Here is a 12,402-nt window from a genome sequence, read left to right on the forward strand (position 1 = left end):
AAATTTTAGTTCAGAGCATCAGACTTTCAGCTCAAAGAACAAATGATTGCCCCATGAATCAAGCATTGATGCAAAGAATACAAAGAAAATACAAGAAGAGCCGAGTCCTGGATTGAGCTAAACTGAGACTTACTTAAAAAATGTAAATTATCATTAGTAAAACAACCTGTTGTGAAGCATGAAACCTACCACTCTACCGGCTACCACTGCAGCTACTTTGTTACACTAAAAGACAATTTGAAAATTATTATTGGCTCTATTGGTTATTGGTTTTCTTTGTCTACTTTTTTCCTTTGTCTACTTTTTTCAGGCAGTAATTTTTATGAGAACTCTGGTACATGTTATCTGGGGATGGTTGGCAAGGAGCTCTCTCTGCCTTCCTCTGAGGTCAAAGCAGTGACCTGTTTGCATTCCAAGAGGATGATTGCAGTGCTAGTTAGATGCCTTATCATTGGTCTACTTTTTTAATATCCACAAGTGCACAACTTATCTGTTGAATAATACAATAAACCTTTGTGTAATGATTTAGGTAAAAGTGATATGTAAGTTGGATACAGTACATAGCAGTACATATGGTGGCAATTACTTCAATGATTCACAAGGACATGTAATTTAGGTGTTTGAAGACAACTCAACATGGACACTACAATATATTTAAGATTTTAGGAAGTACACCAGGGGGGCTTTTGCACCTTTGCTGGTTGACCCTTGAATAAAGATATAATTATTAAATTGATTTTGTATTTAGCATTGAATACTTCCATCCCACAGTGTTTATTAAGAGCAGACAATAGTTTATAGTCATTATGTCAGGTTAGAGAAGCCATAGCAATCAGAAAATCAATACATATGAAATACATCCAAATTGTGAAGGCTGTGTTCAGTGTGGTATAACAGTGCTTTAATTTGGCTTAGAGTCTGACTAAGGGATAGCACCTGGCCAAAGGCTGAGGCTGTTGACTCCGATTTGGAAATCATAAACAGGGAAAAGAAAGGGGGAAATGGGGTGTTGGATGCCATGAAGAACTGGAAGGGAGGTGGTAAGTGGGATGTTTATAGTCATGGATGGGAGGTTTGTCCAGGTTTTGTTAATTGCACAGAATACAGAATTCCATGAATTAATTAAACTGTGATATGTATTTTTGTGTATTTCTTCCCAGGGGAGCTCTATGCTGAGGATGCCTCTCACTAGGGGATGATACAGATCTACAGTTCTAATGGAAAACCAAGTAGCTCCAAGCCAATGAACCAACAGAGGCAATGTCACCTTCAAAATAAAAGCGCCCTTCAGTCTAAGTCCATGTACTTATCTCCACACTTTGTTGTCAGTATTATTAAAGGTATTGGGTGACTATGCTTATTAAATAGCTGCCAATTACTGCAGTCATTTCCATTATGGAGGAGATGGGTTTTAATACAGCATCATTCTGGACCAGAAACACCTAGGGATTGCTGGCAACATCTGAATATGGGAAATGTAAGATCTGAAATACTCCTAGCTGTACAACACACATCATGCATGAAATTGAATGCATGGAGTGGATTTGAAATATTCTGAGGCATAAGGGCATTCTCCAAATGGGTAGTCTATAATAAGTGATCTATGAGATCTCTTTACCAGTTATGAACACAACCATACTTTTCCATGGAATATTAGCAATACAGATTTGTCACATTTAAAAGTACAAGTTAAACATCCGTACCAAGCCATATAGCATTGCAGAAACATTAACCTCTTCAGAAGTGGCACCCAGAAAAAATAAGGCAAAAGATAAGGCAGGGCCAGGGCTAGTTCCACTTTTCACTTTTAATTGAATACTCACTGTAACCCCTGTTCATTGTCAGTCTCTCTCATACAAACTGGAATAAATTCCACATCCCAAATTGATATTGACCACTCTCCTCAGGAAATCGATTAACTCAATTTGGAGAGGAAGCATGAAGAATAGCCTTTTGTGGAACATAGTCAATGATAAATGAGAGGCTTTCCATAATCCCAGAAAAGAATATGAAACTACTGTTGGGAAGGAGAAAGGATTTTTTTGTCACAGCATCTCCAAAAATAAAAGGTAGAAACCAGAAACCGACATGCATCCTCCTTTAAAGAGTATCTTTTGTATTTTTGATTGAGCAAGATTTATATTGACAGCTTTATACAAAAGCCACATCCTGTGTACACCTCTTAGTCACTTTTGTAAGTACCATTTTTTTGTCAAAAAGATCCTTCTGGTTCTTCCTTATTTTGCTTTTCAGTATGGGGAGTTTAGCCCAACTCATGCATTTCGTTCTTAGTATTGACTTTCTCACTCTTGTTGCTGCTGCAAATTGGGATCCATAAAAATGAATCTCAAGTGTACAGGTCATGGTATGAGCCACTGCTTGTGCAGGTGGTATTGCATCTCTGTATTTATTTCCCCGTTAATATGAAGAGAATACAGGTCATATAAACAAAAATATTAATGAAATACTGTGACATAATTTATTAAACCGATTCAAAAAGAGGTAACAGGTTCTCTCAGTATGTTATGTAAGCAGTCAGAGAATATTGTAAATCAATTTTCTATGACTAAATGCAGTATACACGCCAAACAGAAGACCTCTACAATGACAAATGTAAAATTTCAAGTGCATAATGCATAAAACCTGGTTGTTGTTCAACTCCCAAGTCTGCAAAATGAGAAGCAATGACAACACTCTCTCAGAATGGACTCTCTCATGGACACATGGTATTACAGTAATGAGGTATTATGGCTTAAGAATATAAATAAAATATATTTAAATAAAGAAGAAACAAATATTTCTTCTTTATTTTACATTCAACAGTTATTCTCTGCTTGGGTGGACATTCCTGGTCTTGGTGTTGGACATTGTGCTTTTGTTTTTCAGTGAAAGAGAACCCATTAAACCCATGTCACCCTCATACTAAAACAAGAAAGTATTTTTTCACACAGAGAGTTGCTTGGGATAGTAAGGATTTAAAGAAGCAGAGACATATTCAAGACCAGGTTTAACATAGAGCTGGAAATACTGTAAACTATGAGCAAAATTACAAGCTCAGCTGCATGACCTGTTCTCATTATTCACTTTCTTGCTGAACAAGGTAAATACACAATTTCAACCTCTCTCATGTACAACAGTATTTAAACTGACAAGAAATGACAAAATATATACAGACAATATTATAAGACAAAAAGACAATATTATAAGTCAAAACAGATTTCCTGTCCTTATCTAGTGTGCTTTATCAGAATAACAATCACACTAGCAGTCCCTGAACATTTCATTTTGGGAGGCACACTCTGCTTTCCCATGGGGCACTAGCAGTGTAGGGATTATCCCACAGAAAATGATTCACATAGGTAAGTTTCTGCTGGATTTGAAAATAAAACTTGAAAACTGCTCTATCCAAAATGACTTCCTGAGTGGTCACACACCGGGAACAGACACCTGATGTTTTGGCAGTACCTTTTTCTGCAGCTGATGAATTTGCATTTGAAGAAAGATTCTGGGAGAGAATTCTATCCATTACGCCCACCCACTGCTTGCATGCTTTCTCCCGTTTCTTGCTGTTAGTGTGTAGAGCCACTTCACTCAATCCATTGCGCTAGATGCACAGGGGAAGGAAACATCAATCATATCTGCACCAAGCCATGCACATTTTACTGCCATAACAATGTGCTGCACTCTTCACAATAAAAGAAAAGAACATTGAAATGCGTCATAGACACACATCCGCTCATCTCGCCTACCGACAAAACTTACAATTGCTCCCACTGTGTGTTCCTCTACACTTACTTTTCATTTCAATTTTGTTTACTTACAGTGTTATGATGTATGTTAACAAAGTATCACAGGGCGTGGGGTGTGGCCTCATGGTGGGGCAGTGGGTCTGGGATGCAAAGAGAAAGGACAAACACAGGCGAATGTGCTTAGCAGAAAGTATTACTTCAACATAAAAGATCCTTTGACCAGGGAACACTGCAGTATGGTCTTTGGCAGTCAATTAAGGGCTGCAAAGTCCAAGGTCTGGGGTCTGGTGTCAGAGTTCAGCCAACATGACACAGGTCTACTTAGCACGAAACAACCTTCCCTGCAATGGATGTCCTCCTCTGTTTCTGGAAGATGAAGGAACACAGGGGACACAGCAGGATGGTGTGTCAACGCAACACAGTTGTGTTATACTACTGCTGCTGCTCCTGACCGCACAGCTCCAATTTGCAAACCACAGACTTAGATGATGATGTGAGTTGCCTAAGTTCATTGACACAGGCATTTTGCAAACAAATGTACATTTGACTGAAATAATCAATTTAAGCAATAAAATATTTATAAAAAAATCTTACTAGAAATATGTTTCAGACAAGAAATCTGGATTTATTACAAGAACCTGGGTAGTGACAATGTGAGTGAGAAAATGAGTTTTGTTGTGTTGTCTTTCATATTTTAGTTTGTTGTTTTCAAGGGGGAAGTGCACTTGTAGGGGGAAGTCCAGATGATTCATTTATTTTTCCTTTGAGTGCATGCGTGAGCCACGCAGGCTCATCACAGAGCTAAGAAAAACTGTCCACCACACCAACAACACCATGATTTACTCCTTACAATGTTCTGTGTCCTGTCATTCCTGTACTATTACACAGTGGGTTTTCTAGTACTGATTATTTATACTGTGCTTCACTTTAAGTATACAGGAATGCGAACACATACTTGTACAGTATTAATATTTTATGGGTAAAAAGATTCTAGCCCATGTTAAGGATGCAAACCTCTGTTACAGGATTTACTTTGTGGGGAAAAGGGCTCATTATGACCATTTGTTGTTTGACAGTTTCCAGAAATGCAGTGTCATAAGAGTGTTTGTATTTGATCTATATTTCATACTCATGTTAGCAGAAGTTTTTTTTAATATTATTATTCAAACCAGGTAACTGTAACAGGTGCCAGGAACAGGATCAGGAACAGAAAACCAGCGATTTATATTCTGAACACACAGATTGAAAAAAAGTTTTGTTGCTATGCCCTGCTTACCAGGGAAGACTTACTATTAGTAAGAGCAGATGCAAGTACCATTAATTAAATGTTTGTTGAAAGTACTTGTTGTTGAAATAATTGTTTATAGAGATTATGGTCGAAATGAAGATCAATTGCATTACATACATTCACAACTGCAGGGCATAATGCCTAACTACATTGCTACTTTTTCTGTTTGTTTGTATTACAGTAATTAGTGCAGTAAACTTACAAAGAAACCGCACATCCAGGGTTTTAGGTTTGCCACTGCAATTGCTAAGCGCTTACAAGACAGACGCTAATAAACTAGTGGCCCTACTACAAGGTCCAAGAGTCATTTTGGTAGGGGGACATTAAATCTACCACAAACACAACTTTCAGCCGGTAGTGATTTTTAAAGAAAGCCTGCTGTGATAAATGTCTTTGTTTTCAATAATAATAGACTAAATTCAGAGTCAGAATTAAAATAGTCTGATCATGTTTTGATGGTGCAGAGCGTATGAAAAGGTTATGCAACATTTCAACTTTTACCTTGAAAAAGAGACCTGAGAACTGTAGGAAGGTGGTAATGAAAGCGGGCAGGGACAGATCAGGGCAGCCTGTTTGACGTCATCTTTCACAGCCTGGCCATACGCGTGGGTGGCTTCGGGGACGAGAACATTGATTATGACCTTCTGGATACTTCTTTTGGCATTTTCTTCTCAAAGCATGGAAGCATGGTTTCCTAACCCCATTTCACATTGTACATAAAGGTTATCATCATCACACAGGCCTACACTTAGCAAAGTACTTAAACTGACCACACAGCCACTTACAAAGTAGCTAAAACTATACACCCAACTTCATAACAGTGTATAGTTTCCCTCTATGTTCCCTATGATTTTACACCCATGTGGTGACACTCAATTAGAGATGCTTAAAATGTCATGAATGTCAAGTATGTCTCCTCATGTCTGATATGGGCATCCAAAAATGTCCACCTTCAGATCAATGTCCACGTATAAACACCTTCAGAAGTAACATAAAATGGATTGGGTTTGATATATTAGTTTAAGATGGCAATCAAATGCTGCCATAAATACCTTTGGGTGTTTATGTGAGGCATTATGAATATTTATGTGGATGACATTTTCACATAGTGCAACCAAAGAGAAAACTCAAAGAGAACTATTTCTGGCCAAGTTCTATCAACACACCTAGAGGGCACAGGTCGATATTTTTCCTTGACAGTAGAAAGTATTTCTTTACATGGAGTTATGGAGCATGGAATAATATGACAGGATTTTCATTGAGCTGGGAGACCCAGGGATACATTAAGACCATGACACACTGATTGTTTCTTTCCCAGATTATAGGCAAATAGTGAGTCAATATGTGATAAATGGTTTCTTCATAACTTTTTACTGTATACCATCAGAATATATATTTTTTTTGCCTCAGGTGAACCTCTCATCCATCAGTTAAAACACATGGTAATTTTGGCTTATTAAGCCTGATAATTAAATCATTAAATAATCAAGGAATTAGAATGCAAGGGAAAAATGCAGAACATTATTGTTCAGCAAAATGAGGTCTAGGTAGATCTGCACTTCCATTGAACTAAATTCATCATTACTGTGATTAAAGGTAATGATGCAGGTGTGAATTGTCACTCAGTGAATTGTCACTCAGGAGAACCACGTGACATGATGCAGACTATAATAATTATCATCTTGTTTTCCTGTCAGATTCTGTGATCACTAGTTGTGGGGATGGCTCTGCCACGTGCCTTTTCTTTCAGCCCCCAGAATGAAACAAAAGCTACTCTGACACCAGACATTTAAAAATAAAGGAGATTATTCTGCCTTCTGAAACTCAGTTGTGACATTTATTCAGATTTTTTAAATTTCCTATTTCCTAATTTTCCCTATGGCAACTTTTGTCATTTTGGCAGAGTCCAGTTTAGTACAATGATACCATGAGATCACATGCAGCTTTCATATAACTGGTTTAGTCTTTGGCAGGCAGGTGCTCTTTTTCAATTACAAAACACAAATAGTTTTCCGGTGCCAGGGAGCAGTGTGAAGAGAGAAAACTAGAGAATGACATGATATCAGAGAATGACATCAGTGGAATAGTATGACACATTTTACCCAGGAAAAGCCTACTCGTTAATGGATCATATAAATTTCCCCTAAGGCTGTCATACAGACAGCCTAAGTGTCAATTGGAATAGGGACTCTCTCCCCTGAATAAAGGGGTTTTCTAAGCATAACACTCGGAAGCAGAAGGTATGTCTTGGGCTCCATCTGCTGGCTAGTAATGAGAATTGCACTGTCTAGTGCCATTGAGTGGAACTTTAAAGTTGGTCTCTGTCTTGGTCCAACAAGGTTGATTTCAATTACAAACAAAGCAATGAAGCTGCTTAAGTATATTACATTATGTGTATTTAATTATGGCTTGTTGAATGTTTCTTCTCACCCCATGGCAAACCAGGTGTGTAATCAGCATGTGCTGTGTACATATTTATTCAGGCAATCATTATTTTCAATGGCATATGTCATATTGTGCATATATGCTCCATGCTTTAAATATAGGGAAGATATGAAAATTCACTGCTGCCATTAACATATTTTTAATGGTAATTTTTTCAACAGTCAAATCTTTCTAACATGTTGACATAAGGGTAAGTAATACCTCACTCACCTTGATATAATAGTAAATAAAGCTCATTTCAGAAAAAATAAATGCAAAAGGGATGGCAGTGTAGCATAGTGGTTAAGGAGCAGGACTTGTAACTGAAAGGTTACCCATTCGATTCCCCGTGGGACACTGCTGCTGTACCCTTCCAAAAGGTACTTATCCCACAATTGCCTCAGTAAATATCCAGCTGTATAAATGGATAACATTGTAAAAAACTGTAACTGATGTAAGTCGCTCTGGATAAAAGCATCTGCTAAATGCCAAGTGTAAAGTAATCCCTGCTCTGTAGAAAATGCAGTATTTACCTTCAGGTTTGTTTTGTTAATTATCTTTACCTAGTATTCCTAATGCCTAGTATACATTTGTTGACCTTCTGCGCATCTGAGTAGGTCTGACATCTGACACTGATTGTTACAAAAGGCAAACAGCAGGAAGCTTTCATACACCTTATTAATGAATACCCTACATGCTACATGCTGTAGTTCTAGTCAACTAATGCCATATTTAGAATAGCCCTGGCTGAGCTACTAATTGAACTACAGAAATAATATTTTCTGCCAGAGACTAATCCTCTACACAGGAGGCTTGTGAATAGGAGCACAGAGTGCTGTGTAATGCATTTACTGGAGTTCTGGCAGTCAGGTGGAGCTGAAGTCTGTGGCTGGAGCTCTCGCTATAAGCAAGGTTGTGGCACATACAGTCTATGAAACTAACTAAATGTTTTAAGTGCATTAAGACCATAACAAGATTAAAAGAAGTTTTTTTTACCCCATTTCACATAACCTTGATGGCTTTTTTTTGTTCCTTTGACATAGTCTTAAAGTGGTGTTAAGACAATGACAGTGTCCATGCTTGCAATAGCTTATGGCTTGAGGCACCTATAGCAACAGCTCCTCCCTCTACCCAGAGAATGGAGCCCTTCAAAAACTTCACATTGCCCCATTTGGAGCCCTGGAGCCTTGGAGAAGGGCTCTGTCTGAATGGGTTTGGTTCTACTCCACCAGAAAAATCTGCAGGAGGGTAAGAAAAATCAGAGGAAAAGCAGACACAACATGTTGGGTCTCAAGTGCTCCTCTCCCTCTCAAATGAGACAGCCCCTTTCAAAGGACAATGAACTAATTGGTGAAGTGCATGTAGCTGTGTGATGCGCACAGCAATGAATGCTAGGCAACCGTCCACTGTCCTGAGCTAGAAGGACCTGACCATGGTGCTGAACCAACAAACACCTCTCTGACTGATGCAAAGTCACGTCTCTCTACCTGCCTCTTTCCCAGTCTCACAGGGGTTCATTGACTAGATCACATTCCCAAAATGCTTCCTACACTATATGAGTATACATTTTGCAATGACATTGAATACCTGTATTTTTAACTGCATTGAATACATTTTAAGTTTTATTTTTTCATGAGAGACTGGTAGCGATTTCTGATTGAGAGGCAGGATGGCATTAAGTGGAAGTAGCCAAATACCAGACTCTGTTCCCCTTGCCAGATGAGCAAGTGAGGACGTACATTTCTCACACATTACAGAAACTGCATTACAATAAGACATATAATTCACCATTCACAGTGCCACATAGTCCCACCAGACAACACTCCCAGTTCCAGCTTCACTCTGTGTTCCCTGGTCACAGACAGGTGTAGCAACACCTTTAATTTTCCATTTATTTTCGATTTACACCTGTTGATTGTATGTAGACTGACAAATCTGGCATTCTGTTTCCTTTGTTGCAAACCTACCAAACCGTGATGTTCCAAAGCTCAGTGGACATTTATTAACGCCTGCAATACTGACAGTGCAGGGATTTGTGTCTGGATGAATGGGTGTGTTATTTTGATTTCTGCTCCATTCTTTTTTAAAATCCTCACTCATCTGCAAATATGTAAAAACATTTGTAGATCAAATTCAAAGTAGACCTCTATTGACTCCACCCTGCGTTTCTAATTTTACAATTTCAAATGTTTATACCATTATGCTTTAAAAATGTTTCAACAAGTAAAACTTGTTCTGAGCTAACAGGGATTTATTATTGCAAGCCCAGAAGCCAGCCACTTAAACTTCTAATTTCTCAACCCCTGTTATTATGTAAATGTATATATTAATCACTTTTATTGCATTATTACATTACTTTAAATGTGCCTTTTGTTGTGGGAACAGATCCTTTTTTTGAGCATAAGCCTGTTATCTAGTACATAACATTATTTACAGATTTCCCCATTTGTGGGGGTCTCAAGAACATATCCGCCACAAATAGTAGGGGTGTCCTGTATAACAACATAACCCAAGGAATCCAGAATCTATCCCAGCACCACTATCAAACAGTGAGGATAACATTTTTAACTTTAGTACAAGGTAACACCTACATCTGTGAGCATTGATTGTACATTTGGGTGTGGAATATAAGGTTTTTTACTGGTTTTCTGTGGAATTTCTTCAATAAAACAAATATTGCAATCTGTCTGGGCTTTTTACAATGTGTGTGTGTGTGTGTGTGTCTGTGTGTGTGTGTGTGTGTGTGTGTGTGTGTGTGTGTGTGTGTGTGTGTGTGTGTGTGTGTGTGTATGTGTGTGCATGCGTGTGTGCGTGTGTGTGTCTCATAAGGTCTAAAATGAAAAGAAGTTATAGTGTGCACTTGTTTCCTTGCAACACAGTCTATAAATAGCTGGCGGTAGCACAGACTGTGTCTCCATTACTACACATAACTCATTCTCATGGCTCTTGTGTCTTACGTCTGAGCACAATTGGTACTGTCTTACCACACAACCCCACCTAGCCAATCAAACACAACTTTTTACACAGTATGAGATGAAAAGCTAGTCATGTTGTGAGAGGCCGCTCAGTCACCCTGCTCTGTATACTTACTGGCAAGGGAGCGGCTCTGATCAAGATGGTGGTTCACCCAGATTCAGGATGAGCTGTCATGGTTCGGCTATGCCAACCACTGCAAACTCCCCTAAATGTGGGGGTCTCATCTGAACAATGGTACAATCGTTCTGCTGCACTCTTAGCTATCAAGAACACAGGGGTGTATAGAATTCCTTAAAAGCAGTTGATATTAAATTAGCTGTTTTAAATCAGGTTCTGCATGCAAAACAAACTCATTTTTTGTCCCCCATCTCCCTGGATAGATCCACTGTCTCTCCTTTGGCACAGTACTGAAACTACTCCTACCCCTGGTTTCAGGGAGATAATATGACAGGAACATTGAGACCTCTAACTATTGATAGATTGGTTTCAGCATAATAACATCACAGCTGGGAAAATGGAAAAGAAATCAAATTTCATGCATGCTTTGGCCACCTGTTATTCACAGACACAGCAGGGGTAATGTGTATTCCTCCACGTAAAATTTGAGTGCTGCTTCTTTTTGTGCTAATGTGAACTTCATTTCTCACTCTGCATGTATGCCTCACAAAGCTCATTGTAGTTTTTTTTTCATCTCCAATCTGCTTTTCTTTTTTGTTTATTTACATGCCCCCCCCCCCCCCACCCCCCACCCCCCTCCACACACACACACACACACACACACACACAATGTAATTGCTATCAGGTTACCACCTACTAAGACTGATTCTGTGAAAGGCAGCCCACTACTATGAAAACAAGGCCTAACTCAGAGATATATGATTAAGACTTGGCTAAAAGATACACAATAAGCAGATCAGTTATCACAGCCAATGCAAAAGTTGGATTTAATATAATAATCCTGATCCATATCAAAGGTGATATACAACGTATTCATTAATATAAAACCAATCCTTTCTAGAATCTGGCACTTTCTCACATTTACCACTAGATGGAGACAGAATATTTAAAAAGAAAGAAAATGAAAAATGTTCCTTGATCACTGTGTAGAACTTCAGTGTTGTTTGTTGAGGATAGGGGTTTACATATTTGCACTGAGAAACAACCACCTTGGGGGAAAAGAATTCATAACCAAGGGAGTTTTTAATGAGGGACAAAAGCTGTTATACCACTGTAAATAGCATAAACCAAAGAATTACACATCTTAGCATCACCATGAGACAATGAGGAGATTATTTTTCAACCTAGGCATTAGGTTACATCTTGGCTTGTGAGTGTTGGTTATACACTGATTGTGTAATGTAATTGCTGTTGGCATTGGTTTCCTGTGGAGGTTTCTTCCCACAAAACAGATATTGTTTGGGCTTTTGTTACAATAATAATAATATGTGTGTCTGTGTGTGTGATCATGCACGTTTTTGTTTGTGCATGAGTGTGCATGCATATGTGCCTGTGTGTCACAGTGTGTTATAAGTGTGTATTGCTATATGGTCCACAGTTAAAGGCTATACAGTTGCTTTATGTCACTGACTTTGCACCTGATTTACCTCCCAAATATCTGATTTCAGATGTGGCCATTGAGTAACAAGAAAACAAAGTCTGAATACAGCTTGTTTCTGATCAAATACTACAATCCCATCCAGCCAATAAAACAAAGCCTTTCGCATTGTATGTGATTAAAAAAAATAATATCATAAGGGTCAGCACAAGCATATTGCTCTGCATACTTACTGACAGGGGAGCTGCTCTGATCAAGGTGGTGGTTCACTCAGGGCCAGGTTGAGCTGTCATGCTTCAGCTGTTCCAACAACTGCAAACTCCTCAAAATGTGGGGGCCTCATCTGTGTAATGGTTCAACTGTGCTGCACTTCCATACCTGTGGAGAGGGCAAGAGAGTACAGAATGCCT

The sequence above is a fragment of the Megalops cyprinoides genome, chromosome 7, assembly GCF_013368585.1.
Source record: "Megalops cyprinoides isolate fMegCyp1 chromosome 7, fMegCyp1.pri, whole genome shotgun sequence".
NCBI lineage: Eukaryota > Metazoa > Chordata > Actinopteri > Elopiformes > Megalopidae > Megalops > Megalops cyprinoides.